At 37.7% G+C, this 18,476-nt stretch overlaps 1 protein-coding gene across 4 annotated transcripts in view; it reads right to left on the bottom strand.

The window, feature by feature from the left end:
• The window catches only part of LOC110828742 (uncharacterized), a 47,364-nt gene extending 34,547 nt beyond the window's left edge, over window positions 1-12,817 (bottom strand). Inside the window, exons 1-2 of one of the 4 annotated variants that reach the window (XR_015537626.1) lie at window positions 12,408-12,817; window positions 3,639-5,364 (exon numbers count right to left, since the gene is read on the bottom strand). The gene's annotated coding sequence lies outside the window, so the exon portion shown is untranslated. Of the gene's footprint in view, window positions 1-3,638; window positions 5,365-12,407 lie in introns of those variants that run through there. The other 3 variants (XR_015537627.1, XR_015537628.1, XM_087358071.1) reach the window with 3 other exon arrangements.
• Between the last annotated feature and the right edge of the window lie 5,659 nt (window positions 12,818-18,476).

Raw genomic sequence — 18,476 nt, forward strand, 5'->3', positions numbered from 1 at the left:
TCACTCATGGAAAAAATAAATAGACTACTAACGCTGAGTTAAGAGTTTCTGTTAATGTTCCATAACTTTCTCAACTCTTAGTCGTATACAAATGGCTGTTATGTGGAGTTTAAAATGCATATTACACAGACGATGACTCTAATGCTTCATGTGGTCTATTGTCTTATGATAGTAGCTGTATCAATGACGTCACTGCAACACATCATTATCGCCCTTTTCAAGAAAGAGGGAAACTAGCAGTAGTTCAGTAATTAGATTCTGCGAAGTAAGAGCGACGAACAGAATTATATTATGGAAGACTTTCAAGACAGACGAAAACACGGCTTTCTCCCTGTTTTATTCTCACAGAATTATATATAGGCCTACTATTTTTCACGTATATTTACTGATGATTTCCACAGTGAAGAGAAATTCTGTTCAGTTCGCTGAAATTCTTTTCGTCATTTGACTGGTTCTAAGGCTGCTTGGTAATATTTAATGAGTTCTGTAATGCGGAATGAGGTGTAGGAATGATCATGAATTTTGAAGGAAACGGTCGTTGTCTATTTTAAGATACTATAGCGAAAATATGGATGCACTGTACAGATACACGCCTAGATGTTATCAATTGTCTACAACTTTAATTTGAAACATTTTTCCGAAATTTTGAACATTTAGTATTTAACGACATGAGTAAAATATTTTATGGCTATAATGCAGTGTGATGTCTACAGTGTAATTAGCATTGCAAAACTGTAATTAATACACGTCACCACCCACAGCCGGTTTAACCACTGGCAAACTAGACGATCCTTTAGAGAGGTAAAATTTCAGAGGAGGTGCAAGAAGGGATTTGAGGTTTTCACAGCGGTGTGTCTGAAGATTGCTCTCTTCAAGTGCAAGAAAGTTTGAATAAGAAGGAAAGAGAATTAGCGTTAAACAGAATTAAATAAGCGTCTAATTGTAGAAATCACAAAATCAGGAAGGAAAGAATAAATGTGTTCCTATTCGCGGCTTTGTAATACACCGTCAATAATACTTGGTGTTGTTTATAAATGGTTGATTTGTGCGTAGTGCAGACCACAATCTGATCAGTCAGCGCACTTCCTGGCAGACATTTTGCCTATTAAATGAGCACCATTAATTGCCATCGTCAGTTACACGGCTGTTCTCATACAAATATATTTTGTTTTGGTTCTGTTAAATATTTTGTTTTGTACTTGATTTCTGAAGAGGTTCTAATATGTATCCCCTTTAGTGCATATTTTTCATAAAGTTTAGAACAATGACGATATACCTTTAGTGCAGATATCGTATTATTATTCTTCATCATGTAAATTATGTCCGAAATTATAAATGCGAAATTTCTATTCATATTAATGTACGATAATATTTTTATAACAGGAGAGAGGGTGGGGGACGCAAAGCTGATGGTTACCTAGGGCTCCAAATACCCGTGTGTCAGCAGTGTTACTACCAACTGAGTATGAAAAATCCCACCCTTCCACACCTTCCCCTCTTTCTGGATATATTCGGGATCGGTTGACTTAACTCACTCAATGTGTGTGTGTGTGTGTGTGTGATGACACTGATTTTGTTATAAGACTTCGCTTTGAAATTCACGTATCGATTTCAGCGCTTCCCGATATGCCCGTGGCATCCATCTGCCCTACCACGGTGCTTTGTCGACAACGGCGCACTGTGACAATGAGCTGAGTAGCTTGAAGGTTATCTGAAATGTTCTGAAATAGTCGGTTCACTCTACTGTCCTTGCCTGATATTAATTGGGAACTTTTAATTCAAAGTTACTAACAAGATGTAATATCAGTTACGAGTCAGTAGCATAAATTCATTATTACACAGCATGAGTGGCAGATGAAATTGTTCTCAGAGTATCAGAGCTTAAACAGATTATCGCAAATGAAGTGTAAATCTTGTTTCGATTGTGTATCAATTCTGAAATTTGACTTGAATCAAACATTATAACGCCTGAAAGCAATCGCACAATAACAACATTCTGTTAAGATCGTGACTGGTTTATAAACTTCATGCTTAGATTATTTAACGACGCTCTTTAAGCCACTCGCTAACAGTTTACGTTGATTATGAATGATCGAACATGCATACGCAATTAGATAGATCATGTTTCAGTAGATAATAGAAGGCAGGCAAGTATAATTGATGTGAGGTCATTCAGAGGAGCAGATTGTGACACTGACCATTATCCGGTGGTAGCAAAAGTGAGGGAGCGGCTTTCAGTAAGTAGACGAACTAAGCAAATTTTCGACGCAGAAAGATTTGATTTGAAAATAATAAATGAAGGAGCAATATCAAATTGAAATATCTAGCATTGATAGATAGAATAAATACTCTTCCTAGAGTGAAAGCTATGAGAAATAAATTAATTTATTATGTTTCAAAAATTACGTAAGGATGTCCAGAAACTTATTCAACGACGTCTTGTAGAAAAATAAAAAATATAAAACTGCAAAAAAACAGATTTATCTCGGAGAAGCAATCCCGGGAAAATGTTCGGTATTTGTCGACTTAAAAATGTAGACACAGGGCTGTCCAAGAAACTTTCACAGCTGCCCGTTATAGATAAATGTTAAAAACAAAATGTGTTCCTCCCAGAAAGACACCCTTTTAAATTTGCTGATCTTTTCTGTAAACGGAAATTAGATACGGGATATCCAAGAAAATAAACTTCCTTGTTTCCACCAAACGGCGCATCGTATAAAAATATACAATGGACAATCTAGCATGTATATATTCTACGTCAAAGTGTTTTTTCCAACGTGGTAATGAACCTTTGAGTTCCATAAAAGAGGGAAATTTCTTAATGAGATGAGTAATTATAAATTTCTTAAGAAGTATTCTATTGTATGGAGTTATTTAAGGCAATACTTAATTGTATTCATAGTTTAACTCTAATCATAAGAATTTAAACATATGAACATCTGTATCGATTTTGTATTTGTAATACATGTTCGTCGCACACCTTGATTCGCAGTTTTATAAGTAGATACTGCATACCCGCAAACAGTTTCCTTACCATACGTATAAAATATTACTTCTGTTGGATAGAATTTCTTGTCGGTAAATAATGCGTCCACAACATAAAGAAGTGTGCAATGAAAACTAGTTAAAGCGATACTACAAATTAAAAATGAGAACGAAATATGGAATATTTCAGGATTATTTTACGTAACTGGCATCTACATAAGGACATGTCGAAATTTTTCCGGTTCTTTGCAACTGTAGCTAGTACGTACTTGTTTCATCTCCTGAGCGGAAACATACCAAATCGGAATGTTACAGACGGAAATTGCTTGTTAGAAAACTTCTACTCCAGACATTACCAATATTAACTCTCTCCAATACCAACATTCCACGTTCAAATTCCCAGACAAGTTTTAATTTTCAATCGGCTTCTTCCGTAGAAGGAAGAGATTTTTCTTTGTTTCCGGACGACAGATTCAATAAAATGTGAAATCCATCACCTTGTTTCCTGCAAAAGAGCACAGTACACCAAAATAATATTTTTTTATTACGGATGAATTACACGTAAGTATGGTGTTCACTTGAATGTCTCACAGGCCTTCAATGCATACTGGAGTAGTGGTTTTTTTAGAGAAACTGCATCTTGCTTACTGAGATTGCCTATTTAACTTTCCTTCTCTGACCACTATAATTATCATTTCAAACCTACCACTATTCTTTCGATAATTGATGGATCTTAAGCTGGCTCGGTAACACAATTTTACAATATTGATAATCCATTAAAAACACAACCAAACATCTTCATTTAAGATTTGAGGTTTTCACAGCGGTGAGTATGAAGATTTCTGTCTTCTGGGTTGTTGCGCTGTGTAGTCTGGTAGATGTTAACCAACGTTTCAGAGGTCATACTGCCTCCATAATCAGGGCGATGAGTATGAAGATTTCTGTCTTCTGGGTTGTTGCGCTGTGTAGTCTGGTCGATGTTAACCAACGTTTCAGAGGTCATACTGCCTCCGTCATCAGTGTGATGAGTATGAAGATTTCTGTCTTCTGGGTTGTTGCGCTGTGTAATCTGGTCGATGTTTATCAACGTTTCAGAGGTCATACTGCCTCCGTCATCAGAGTATGAAGATTTATGTCTTCTGGGTTGTTGCGCTGTGTAGTCTCGCCGATGTTAACCAACGTTTCAGAGGTCATACTGCCTCATTCATCAGGGCGATTCGAGTATGAAGATTTCTGTCTTCTAGGTTGTTGCGCTGTGTAGTCTGGTAGATGTTTACCAACGTTTCAGAGGATGAATCGCCCTTATGACGGAGGCAGTATGACCTCTGAAACGTTGGTTAACATCGACCTGACTACATAGCGCAACAACTCAGGAGACAGAAATCTTCATCTTCATTTAAAATTAACCACGCGAATAAAACTCATTTAGAAACACAAGTCACTTATCCTCTGAATAAACTTAGTGTTTAATCTTTAAAACCCAAGTAGTCGTGTGTACCACCAACCAATTACTATTCCCAGAGAGTTTATTTACTTGTTTTGTAATATTCTTGAGGTAAAAATGTATTACTTACTTGAACTGTTTAAATGATCTGGCCTCTGCAATGGGCAGGTTCTGCGTTTTATTTGAGGTACGAACTGAATGTAAAATAGTATTTAGGCGAGCTTTAACTTCTCATGCAGTCAGGCCAATTCCAATTCAACAAAATCCCCCACCTCCTTACTGTGGAAGCCACTAAATTACTTTACTAACATTCACTAACAAACAAATCAAAATTCCGTTGTCTCTGTTTTCAAGTTGTCCCTATTTATAAAATTAACTCCTTCACTTTTATTCTATCCTTATCTGAAAGACGAGCTGTCATTGCCTGCGAACCTTCTAACAAAAATATGTTCTTTCTCACCATTAGAATTAAAGTGCCTCTCACTTTTCTACCACAATTTTCTGTTCTTCTTCAGAGTGCTAATAGTGATAACGGAAAACATTGAATTCAAGTATTGTATGCAGCTTCATGAAGGAAATTTATGCCAAATATATAATGAATCTTCTATTGATTTAACCTGCATTCAAAGAAAACAGCTTTTATAAAAACAAAACTCATTAGGATGACACCTCTAGAAGGCCGTGAACACGAGGTTAGTCGTCGGTTTCAAACCACGGAGCCCGGATTTACTCCTGGGGCATTCCATGTGGAATGTGGGATTTGTGGTCGACAAATTGGCACTGGGGCAGATTTCACTCCGTGGCCTTCGGTTTGCGCCTGTCAGTATCAATCCACCGCTGCTCCATATTCACTCATGTATCATCTGTGGTATGGGCAATGGTTCTGCTGGCGGCCTCGGTTCCACAGATGTATATCTCACCCTTCGCAGCAGCAACTACATAATAGTTCAAATATATTAGAAGGAATTGTGGTACCAAAACGATTCATCCTGATAAGAACGTGGAAATATTACCATAGCTTATAACGTGATGTTGCTTCGAAGCGCGTTCTTTTATGTTCTCTTCGGTATTACTTCAAATTTGTTACACTTCTTGTTAATTTAAGCGGGGACTACACAGAACCCTTGATTAAGTAACTATATTTTATATTTTAGAATTGAGATTTTCTTAAGTTCCATATTGTAGGGTCAGACGTTTTCACGGCGGTGAGTCTGAAGATTGCTGTCTTCTGGGTTGTTGCGCCATGTAGTCTGGTAGAAGTTCACCGACGTTTCAGAGGTCCTTGCTGCCTCCATCATCGTCCTGATAATGGAAGCAGCAAGGACATCTGAAACGTCGGTAAACTTCTATCAGACTACACGGCGCGACAACCCAGAAGACAGCCATCTTCAAGAACCTTACACTTTGTCAAAACAAAACAAAGAATATATAAAAGAAACCTTAACAAAAAAGTAAACCCAAAATAAATCACGAGTAACGGAACATGGAACTTCGTAACTTCGTCTCATTGCCTTGAGAACAGTTAAGTGACCTGTGTGAATCATAATGATTCTCATCATGTTAGCACAGATTCGCAATTTCTGATTCGCATCATTGCCTTACGAGTTCCAACATTCGTATGCCTTTTTAAATACATTCTCCTCAAACATTTGCAATTTACATAGGATTTGAGGTTTTCACGGCATGAGTCTCAAGATGACTGTTCTCTGGGTTGTTACGCCTTGCAGTCTGGTAAACTTCTAGCATACTACATGGCGCAACTACCCAGAAGACAGCCATCTTCATTTGCAATTTACGTAAAATAGGTTTTTTCTCAAAATATATCGGCACTGCATAAACACACTGCAGCAAATATCTCCATGAAGCACACTCTTTGTTCAGAAGCTAAAATTGACTCAGCGGACTAATAAATTCCACCTTTTATGAACCCCGGAGGACCTTTGCACTGTTCACAACAGCCCTCGAACGGACGCTGTGGCAAGTTAGCTGAATCCAGTCCACACCCCAAGTCCTGTTTTCTTAAAACACGTCTTAATATAATCCTCCCATCTATATACATGTCTCCATTAATTTTCTCTAACTCTGTTTGAGTTTCCCACTTCTGATATTGTGCTACATGTTACGCCAATTGCATCCATCTAAATTTCATTATTATTGCATCTATTTACGACTTTATAGGGTATTTACTTCTAAGTACCTGAAACAAACCTTGACCCTGAGGTACTTAGTGTAGCAGCTATTTCTGAAATACATTTTGTTTTCTAACACGTGTTACATTCATTAAACAGATTTTGCGTGAGGCATTATATAATTTACATGGGCGTCTTTCGAATGATGTACGATGATCCTAGAATGGTTTCTGAAGTTTCCTAATGTCGTGCTCACCTGGGATGTTGGCAGAATATTTTTTCAGTGGCTTGGAGACAGTTCCAGTTGCTCCTATAATTATTGGGATTACCCTTGCTTTCACTTTAAACATTCCTTGTATTTCAATAAGAAGGTCCTTGTATTTCAAGATCTTCATAGCTTCCTTCTTAATTACATTTCTCTCAGTTGGTATTGCTATATCAATTAAGAGACATGGTCCATTTTTGTTTCGAATTATGAAATCTGGTTTGTTATTTGGAATGGTTATATCTGTTCTGACTTGTTGGTTCCACAAAATAATTATTTGGTTATCCTGACTTGTCTCAACTGCCTTCGGGATGTGTTCATACCAATGTTTCTTTTCTAGCTTTACTCCAGCTTTCCTGCATGTGTTAAAATGTAACTGAGTACAGACACGAACATGTTATTGCATATTACTTTTTTGAAAGCACTGGGCATCCGGACATAACGTGATCTGTCGTCTCATCAAATTGCTGACATAATCTGTTTTTACTGTCTGTATCTGTTTTTAATATTTTGGCTGCATAATATTTAATGTTTAGCGCTTGGTCTTGTGCTGCTATAATCTGACTTTTAGTAGTAGTAGTAGCAGCATCATCATAGTCATCATCATCGTATTCGTCGTTGTCATCTGTGGCTCTACAACCATTTACGGACCTTGGTGTCCTCCCAGGTAGAGCTTCCTTAATCTATTTAGACATTTGGTGGAACTCCTTGGACAAGTGTCCAGATTGCATTACCCCAGCAATATTTTGAGGAGATAGTAACTTATGAATCTCATTATTATGTAGTTTTCTCCGTACTTCTGTTACCTCTCTCTTGGTTCTAAATAGTAATCTCCTCGTCAATGAACCTTGTTAGGTAAAAATAGAAATGATTTTATGCTGTACTCTTCACATCCTCCGTCAGTATCCCAAAACTCAAGTAACCAACAGTAAAAGCAGAAACGGAAAATGATAGGAAGTTCTATTATCGACGAGTGTGAAGATGACTGGTTTCTGGAATGTTGCACCGTGCAGATTGATGGATTCTGACCAACGTTTCAGAGGAACTTACTACCTCCATCATCAGGATAATAAACTCCTCTGAAATGTCTGCCAGAATCTACCAATCTACACGGCGTAACATTCCATAAACCAGTCATCTTCCAAATACTTCTAGTCATTCATGTTAGTCTACTTTGTGATGCTCTATCGCGCAAGAGTGGCCTATCAAAATAAAGGTCTATCATGGTTGTTTACTTAATCACCAGATATTGCTATATATTATTCCCATGTCATGCGGAACTGTGACAGTAATGACATTAAAACTGAACAACCGAGCGAGAAATGCGTACTACATTTTGTGTACACCACGCTGTTACCTTGCAGGCATCGCATCAAATCAATATTTTCCATTCATGTATTTGTCCGTTCCCTTTCCGCAAATACAAAATATGTATTTGACACACAAACCTTCGCATAAACATATGTTAGTCCCCAATATCTGCCACTTGCTGTATTGGTGTGTCTTTCCTTGTTCTGATCGTCTTCTTATTCAGTAATAATAAAAGGCGACGTTTTATTGCTAATAACTTTAAACTTTACTAATAAAATTCCTTCAGTATCTTCTCACCACATAATGAAGGTTTACAGGGAAGCCTGCAGGAAAACTCCATGCGTTATAAACCTCAACATTATATAAATGCAGTAGCCAGTATCACACTATTCCAAAATTTCCCCATATTAATAACCCCGAATAATTCTTAGACCGGCATTCAGCTTCGAAATCAGGTCCCTCTGATACTTAAATACACCGCAAGGTCTGGTTACTTCGATCGAAACAGAACGTTACTAGTCAATGTGTCCGTGGGACTGTTTTACGTCGATCACTAATTTATAACATGTCTAACCCTAAATATTTGATCTTCCACTTATGGATCGAGTTTTAATTAGGCCTACATATTTGAAGAGTAATTTTACGCATGCCCGTCTCTGGGTTTATCACGTATGCGGCAAGAAATTTCAGTATAGTCTGTACATCCTATGGAACATACATAAAATCAGCAGCTAGTGATGACATTAGGGCTAGGGAAACTGCACTGCTTGGGATCTCAAACTGAGTTGTTTAAGACTCCATTTTGTTTGTTTCTCAGTTACTTTCAGATCCTATATCAGTTAAAGTTTTTATGGAGTGTCGAACAATAAAATGTGCTTCTTTATTTAAAGTTTATTTAACGATGTTTTCAATATTTAAAATTAAATAATATCAAACGATGGGATTAAACTAACGAACTAGATGGCTTAGGGGACCAGATGATTCATTACCGAATTAACTAAAGCCCTCCATCGATCCTGTCCTAGGCCAGCAAAATCCAATAGCCACAGAGATTCCAATAACGACGTAATTATCTTAAAATTTATTTTCTGGTCTTAAATAATATTCAAGTAGGTTGTTAATTTTATTAGAGGTTTTTTTTAAGGATCGATATAAAATGAAACCTTTTCACGACTGTGACGAAGTCACGAAGGATCTAAACATTATTCCTTCTATTGGAGCAAATTTCCGTTTAACGCTAGAAATTCTAGATAAATAGGTCTCGTACAAGTTCTTTGTATTTAGAAAGTGTGTTTGTGATCCACAGCACACGTCAGAAAGTCGCCGTTTGTAAGCGGTAGACAACTTTTTTTCCTTTAATTATTTTATCTTCTTCCTTCCTTTTTACAGTAGTGCCAGTACACTTTTCTGAACGGTCGGATTTCTATTATTTCCTATTTTTGACAGAAAATATCCATTCTAAGACACATTTCCGAGATTACAGTAAACAAGACAAAATTACATTAAGAGAGAAACATTTTTTGCCATGTTTCCCGTTGAATCCTTCCTTTTACTTTTCGATTCCGCTTTAAACAGGTTCCTTTCCTCACACGTAATTTTACATCAATTTTCATACAAGATTCTCGGGACCAATTTTTTTTCTCGATAAAGATAGGTTTCTTTTTAATTCATATTCCGATATAGACAAATTTACAAAATAAATTCAGGAGGATATACTCAAATTACAGAACTGGGCAACTCGACATCTCACTGAATTAAAACACATTCATAACTTTCCGTAGAACTACATCTACAAAAAATTTAATTACTAAAATACAGTCCCATCCCGAAAGGAAACCCATTACAGCTGAACAACAAATTGTAAAAGAAAATCACACCAGTGTTAAGAATAATTAACGATTGGCAAGTGTGTATAAAAAATCAGTTCCCTGCGGAATTAATGACACCGTCATGCTACAGTGTGGTAACAAACCTTAACACGAAAGACAAGAAAGGATGCCTGTGAGAAAAATTTCTACAACATATAGAATGTTCTATTTCAATAACAATCACTTATTATGGTACAAAAATTAATTGAAAAGTCCAACTCCGTGTAATACCATCTCCCCCCCCCCCCCCCCCGTCTCTTTCGGTATACTCTAATCAAGATCACTCTTGTTACGAGCAGAACATGTGTTCATTCTCGAATATTATTTCGCATCGAAATCGTTTACTGTTAGTGAAGCATTTGGAGCATTTAGGAGATACTGAATGAGACAACGCACAACTGTTATACTGATGACACCAACCGTTACAAATACTGCTGTAGTTAGGATCACGTTTCAAAGGGACCACTGTGTATAAACACAAGAATTATCAGTGGGCGAATCTAGAATTCGTCAAATATAAGAGAAGATATCGCTTCTTCAACAAGTGGGTCTTCATGACAGATTCGTCTCATAAAAATAAATTAAACATATTTATAATATCCTATCATAAAAAGATTAAATAATATTTTTTTCCAACCATCACCTCTGAAAGTGCCCGTAAGGAAGAAGAATGTTTTACTAGATTATTTTACTGGTGATAACTGAAGGTCAATTCTATACTCGAACTCAAACTGTGCGTTTCACCTACATCACTAATTGCAGATAGAAGGAAAACAAACGAATGTACTACGTAAACCAAATATATTGCCAATATAGGAACTGGCTGCTGAGGAATAATGTTTATAATATGGACAGTATACGTTTCCCTATCTGCTAGTCCCGCGATTCGCTGTTCTTTTATTTCTAAAGGACTTGTAACTCACAAATTCTATCCAACTACTACACATATATCGAAGTGATTAATAACTGGCACCGAATAAGGTATTTTCAAGAAAAAGACCTCGTGTGTATTTCTGGTTCTGCCTCGCATGAAATTATTAGGTGCCTATTAGGAAATTATGAAAATGGAAGGCGTAGAAGCCCCTACTTTTGTATAATTTCAAATTGTGCCGTTATGTCTGAATGCCACAGACAGTAATATAGGCCGATGAAAGGGAGAAATGATTTGTCTTAAATGATAAGATTTAAAATATAATAAAATGAAAGTACTTAAGTGTCAATAAAATAATCCATTATAAAGAACTGAAATGCACCGAAAGATTGAAGTATTATATTTAAAACAGAGAATAATCCTGTGTGTAAATATGACATTGTGTTTAAACACCTTGGCCTAATAAAACTGAGTGACAGGACAGAGGTATTTATTTCAAATTATTTCACTGATTTGGTGACGTCTGCAACGAGCACTCAGAAGATGCAAGATGGACTACACGTTGTAACCCGTTTCATAAAACATGCACGCTTATGGCTTAGCTGTGCAATCAGTCACATAATAGGGAGAGTGAAGGCGACCAAAACAAGCAAACTCAGGCAATACGTTGAAATTTTGGGGTATCCTACGTAAAACTAAATCAATATCAAATAAACTAGAGCTTGTAAGATTTTATTTCTGTTTTCCCTCCATTTAACTTTCCTGAATTTCTATACTGATCACATAAACAGTAATCCTTTTTTACCGTGGTGGAGATAAATAAGATGTGTTCATGTGCAGTTAATGTGACGTAAGCGTTATCATCTTCCACCATACGCAGTGCGGAAAAAGAAACTTTAATTACAATTAATATTGGAGAATATTAAGAAAAATTCTCGAACCAATTTATTTTTTGTTCAGATCAAACAATTTTAACGGGTACCTTATATAACAGCATACATAATTTTTTAGCTTATCTCAAATTCTTGATAAAAAAAATTGCATATACTATTAATTTATAGCCTATTTCGATAAACATAAAAAGTAAGACGCACAATGGAATTCAGCTTATTTCAATAAACATTAACGACCCCACTTATTAATTACAGTTGACTGTTAAATATTCTTCCTCCATTTTGAGACACCTTACTTTCTTACGAGTAGTCGATCTGTTTACAATTAGAATTCCGGCATTACAGCATTTAAAATATCAATTTTTTGTATTGTATACACGTGTGTAATTTTGAATAGACAAATTTTCAGACTAGGCTCTTGTGACAGTTAGGTACAAATAATGTTTGTGACCAACAAGTGTCAGCAAAGAAAATGAGAGGAATAAAATTAATATTATTACTTGCGTAATTGTTCTATGGTTGCCTGCAAATTAAATTCCAAGAATCAAAACAAAATCTAATGGTACAATTATGTCATTACTCTCTACGTGAGTCTAATGCATGATACGATGAGTCATTACAATACTGACTAAATAACTTACCTACTGCGTACATGTAAATGGAGTCTGCAAGCCCCTTTCAAACTTGGCTGCTTCTGTTTTCTCTCCATTCAGTTCAAATTTATCAAAACGTGTTGCCCTGATTAAACTCAGATCGCAGCCACTTGGAGACTAGCAGAGTAAAGCATTCATGTTCGTAAACCACTGTCACCAACATCCTGAAAGAACTGACTGACTGTATAACGAATGAGACAGTGTTCAGCTAACAGCCACTCTAAACAGATGATTGAACAGAGTGCTGCAATATCTACGCACTCCACAGAAGTCTCTTCTAGAGACGCAGAGGAAAGACGTTGTATTGAAATGTTTTCTCTGGGGACCATTAACCAGGCAATCCATCACAGCGCTGATGGGCGGGAAATGAGCTTCAGTAGCGACCAGCGCAATACATAACAACCCTTGTAAAAGCGAACCTTGAAAGCCAATTCCAAACTCGGAACCAGAATGCACTGAAGTGTACCAACAATGGCATTTATTTATTCATGGTTTGTTTAATGTCCCTTTCTTTCAATTACTAATATTATATAGCGTCGAATGACAGGATGATTAGTGAATAAAAAACTGGAAAGGATTCAGAAGAATGTATTGGTGGCATAACTTAATGCGAAATTTGTGACTGTCTTGAGAGACTGAAGAAAAAACTACGAAAATCTTCACGTCACGATAGCCGGCATCCGAGCCGAGATTTACATCCAGAATCTGTAGGATACGAAGCAGGAGTGCCAACCACTCGACCACAACACTCTGTATTCATCATCATAATAATCATCAGGGATTAGGTACTAAAGCCTGTTCCGGCTTCAAATTGATCTTCCCATCTTCTTCGTGGTCGACCTCGATCTCTTTTTCCGCTAGGTTTGTACCTGATCGCAGCTTTAAGAAGTCTTTCTTCAGGCATTCGTTCAACACTCTGTATTGTACAATACAATTGCCTTCCTGCAATAATTCTTCCTATGGAAGTGTAACACAGAGTGATCCATAAAGTTGTATACATAGCAGCAACTATGTTGGCCGCTTGTCAGTCATTGCTCAGAAGTGTCAACGAAGCTAACGGTGGTCATTTTAATACCTACGCACAGATTCACTAATTCACTAACAGCCAATGTTGACGTATGTAATGGTTTAGTTCATTAAAATATCTACTCCATTCATTTAATATGTGTATGCATATTTTGGGACAACCTGTATTATTGATTCTGCAATGTTGCTGTCCAGATAGTTTAATTTCTCTCGCTTTTACTGCAAGGATTGTGGCGACTGTACCAATAAAGATAACGGACGATTTATGAACCGGATGTGAAGACTGTTGGTTTATTGCGTCATTTAACTGCGTAACTCAAATACTGTGGAATGATAGTTCGTAAGATTATTAGGGTAAAGCGGGGCTATTTCAATCATGGCGATATTCTGCGAGCTTTTTCCCACTCTCTGCCTTACTGTCAGTACTAGGGTTCCGATCCGACAATTAAAGGAAACTGCAGGAGGTGTAATTCTTGCAAACTTTATTGTATTATAAGAACTGGTGCCTCTAGCTTGAGGTTAATCATAGAAACAAAGGAGATCAGGAAGACAGAAATTACAATACAATACATCGTAGTCTCAGAAATACAACTTGTGATTATTGCAACCATTTTAAATAGTGTAACTCACGATGTTTTAGCCCTACTGCTGTAGAAGACTTTATGAAACTTTTAGGGGCTATTTGAACCACCCGTTTGTAGCTTCTCTGCAGAGTTGTACGAGGGTCGCTCATTAAGTAATGCCCCACATTTTTTTTCTCAGCCAATAATGAAGATAGAAAAGTGTACTTTTACATGCTTGAGATTTGATGTTTCCCGCGTTCGTGTACGGAGTTTCAAATGATTCCAACCGATAGCGGAGCTGTAGTGAACTGTTAAAATGGCGTCTGTGAACGACTCTCGTTACAAGCAACGAGCTGTAATTGAATTCCTTGTTGCTGAAAAAGAAACGGTGGTGAACATTCATAAACGTTTGTGTGCTGTGTATGGAAGCTGTGCAGTCGATAGGAGCACCGTTGGTCGCTGGGCTAAGAGAGTTAAAGCTTCAGGAAGTGAAGAAACCGAGCTCCGTGATCTGCCGCGCTCTGGGCGTCCTGCCACAGCCACCACTCCAGACATGTTGAACCGCGCGGATGCCATTATTCGTGAGGATCGGCGCATCACAACTCGACAATTGGCCCAACAGCTTTCAGTTAGCAATGGAAGTGTGATTGCAATTATCCAGGCTCTCGCATATTCGAAGGTGTGCGCAAGATGGGTTCCACGAAGTCTCACAGCAGACCACAGGATTCAAAGGAAAACGATTTCTTCTGAATTGTTGGAGCGTTTTGATGCTGAGGGAGAGGTCTTTCTGTCCCGGATCATTACAGGTGACGAAACCTGGATACACCACTTTGAGCCAGAGACAAAAAGGCAGTCAATGGAGTGGCATCATCCTCAATCACCGAGAAAGAAGAAATTCAAGACAACTCCCTCCGCCGGAAAAGTCATGATGACTGTCTTTTGGGACAGTGATGGGGTCATTCTTGTGGATGTGATGCCAAGAGGTGCGACCATCAATTCAGACGCGTACATCAGGACCCTGAAAACCCTCAAGAAGCGTTTTCGACGAGTTCGGCCTCACAAGCATCCAGCAGAAATTTTGCTCCTGCACGACAATGCACGCCCTCACACAAGTCTGAGAACCCGGGAAGAAATCACCAAATTGGGTTGGACGGTGCTACCCCATCCACCCTACAGTCCAGATCTGGCACCCTCCGACTTCCATCTCTTTGGGCCACTTAAAGATGCTATCCGCGGAACAAGATTTGAAGATGACGAGAGCGTGATTCAAGCAGTGAGGACATGGCTACGTGCACAGGACAAGAGCTGGTACCGGCAAGGCATGCATGCACTTGTTCCACGCTGGCGTAAAACCGTACAAGTTGATGGGGACTATGTGAAAAAATAGTATGTGTAAAGGAAACATTGATTTATATTGTCACTAAATTTGAGCCATCTTGAATAAATATGTTCTGAGGAAAAAAATGTGGGGCATTACTTAATGAGCGACCCTCGTAGCATATTGTTTGGAATAAATGTGGTTTGAGTCTACAAAAACAAAAATGTGTACAATTTCTGAAGTGGAGGAAAGACCCAAATCAGCGTGCTCCAGGGAAATATCTCACTCCACTTTGCTGATGGCAATAGTAAAAATGTGTACGGGCCCTGAACTACCGAAACCCTCCCCCGTCATGCGGGAAAGACCAACTGCCGAATTTGGACAAAAAAGATCGCAGATGAACTTTTGTCCTGGTAAACCACAAAACTAAAATTTCAGGAGCATAAACATTTTGTTACGAATTTAACGTAATTTTAACATATGAAAAAGGCAAGCAATCACATAAAGAAAATAAACAAGATCATGCAACGGAAATGCCACAACGGAAATGCCACAAAAACGAAATGAGAATCGACCAGCGTGTGAGACTTATGATACTGACCGAGTCAGATGAAGACGCCTTGTGCGGGTTCACTGGAATTGCACAGGTCCCCGATGTGGACTTTGAAAGGCGACTGGATGCAGTGTCAAAAGTAGCAGGTTACTTATGGAAAATGCAACTCGGCTTTATATCCCTCCCACTAATACAAATAACTCTGACATTTTCCTGAAAGTTTCAATTTGCAGAGCGTTAGAAAATTAATAATTTAGCATATAAAAGTAAAGTAAAGTAAAGCTGTCCCACTATACGCCATGTAGGCGCTTGGGGGGAGTGGAGGTATAGCTCCTACTCATTCTTGACCTCGGCACTAGATGGGGGTGAGTGGTCAGCATCACACCCCAGAATTTAGCATATAACAGTTTAATATTTAAAACGTCTCTATTTTATCTTTAGTAGGCAACAGCTGAGAGACTGTACCTGTAACAACATTAATTTTCAATAATAAAATATATTCAGTTTATTTCTAAAATTTTAAAAACCCAAACTAGCCTCGCCTTACCCTATGCATAATGTGTCTGTTAGTAGGAGCACAGAAATGAGGTTGTGGAATATTTTAAAATAGGCTACTTCAAGTTTTTGGAATACATAATACACGATGAGAAAGGTGACCGTGGCACATTTTAAGCTAATAAATTACAGAAAGTTACAAAGAAACAAAAGACTGCATTTTATGATATGAAATAGGGTACCTGATACAACATTATGAAATCAAACTTAATGCAAGAGCGGGAAACTATGTCTGTTGAGTAAAATACATAGACGTAAATAGGGTAAAGGGTGGAACAAATCAAAATAAATCGAGACCAAATAAAGTCGGAGCCCGTTTTAACTTTTATTATTCCTTACATAATTACGACTATCACTACTGTAATAGATGTTTATACTTGTTCCAGGGATGAAGTACAGTGAAGTTACGTAAAATCAAAGCATAATTACGTAAACTACCTACTCGGTTGAAATCTTACCTTTTTAAGATTTGTAAATAATATTTAACAATAACAACACTTTTACTAAACGCAAATTACGAAATTGGGAAAGTTAAATAATGCATACAAAATAAAGAGCAGAGGTCATTCAGAAGACACAGGCGTATAAGGGGGAGGGGGAACTCTTCAAATACTTAGAATACTTAGGTGACCCGTTCTTCAGTGCCTTGAGGATCTGCAGGTCCCAACTTGTTCGTTGTTTCTTGATCTATTAGACACTTGGTAGGACTCCTTGGACGGCGGCCACTGTGACGGCGTCAAATAGATACTAAAGAATGGTGTAAACTGGGTTCATCTGGCTCAGAATAGGTTTCAGTGGCGAGCTCATGTGCACACCATAATGAATCTTCAGGTTCCAGAAAATACGAAGTTCTTTCACTATATAAACGGCAATTAGCTTCTCAATAACGATTCTATTGCATCGAGTGTGTATAGATGTTAATTTGATAGGCCCAAGTACGTTTTGCGACAGTCACTTTAAATTATGTTTAGGAGTCTAACGCTTTATTCCATAACCTTTCCTTAACCGGGGAAAACCGTTAAGACATGACAGCACACCGCAAAATGTCGTCTTATAGAAGAGGTACGGAACTTAACATTTTATACATGCATTAATGCTTGCCCTGTAAGTATATCAAAACAAAACACTACAAATTTTTGATAAAATTATCTATAACGAAACATAAGATTTTGCCTTCTTATGAGTACAAAGTGCGAATATGCAATTTCTTATAACACTTTGCAACGGCACACCTGAAATCTCTTGGCACCACACTGGTTTAATGGCGTCTATGAGATCATTTAGCACAGCAAAAAATTTAAATTCCCTAAAAAGAATTAAGTATTACAAAATGTCATTCTCAGCCTTTACAGTGTTATCTTGTGAGATTTGAGGTTTTCACGGCGGTGAGTCTGAATATGGCTGTCTTCTGGGTTGTTGCAAAGTGTAGTCTGGTAGAAGTTACCAGACGTTCCAGAGGTGTCTGCGCTGTCTATCGCCAGGGCATCCTGATGATGGAAGAGGAAAATGCCTCTGAAACGTCCGAACACTTCTAAGAAACTACGCAGCGGAACAACCCAGACAAAAGTCATCTTCATGGTTTCTTCTTAAAGTATGGAATGTTAAGAACAAATAGCGGTCAAAAGTAAGCATTCAGTGTTAACCGTTCGACTGGTGATGTAATTATTAACACAAGACATCTGGGAAAATAAAGTCAACGCCTAGGTCATCACTGACTGTACAGGTAACCATGAAACGTCCACATCTTAGATTAACTTCTATTACTTCTCGACACTGTTCAAACTTTAGTATCACAGTGTCGAATGAGGTAGCGCTCCATAAAAATGATAAAATCGAATTCTCAACATTATTAGGGACACTGAAAATAATGTCTCTGTGACAGCTGCGTCCGGTTCGTCAGTGAACGCACAATGAAGTTGGAGGCTTAGAGCAAAATATGTTTCAAACTCCTTACATTTAAAGAATTGCAGCGCTAAATAGTAGGCTTTTTTCTATTTATTTTCTGCAGAACAATGTTAAATGATTTTCGGCTAATGAATTTA

Source organism: Zootermopsis nevadensis, unplaced genomic scaffold (genome assembly GCF_977971745.1).
Source record: "Zootermopsis nevadensis isolate Lab colony 2312 unplaced genomic scaffold, Znev_1.0 Znev_ptg000029l, whole genome shotgun sequence".
Lineage (NCBI taxonomy): Eukaryota > Metazoa > Arthropoda > Insecta > Blattodea > Termopsidae > Zootermopsis > Zootermopsis nevadensis.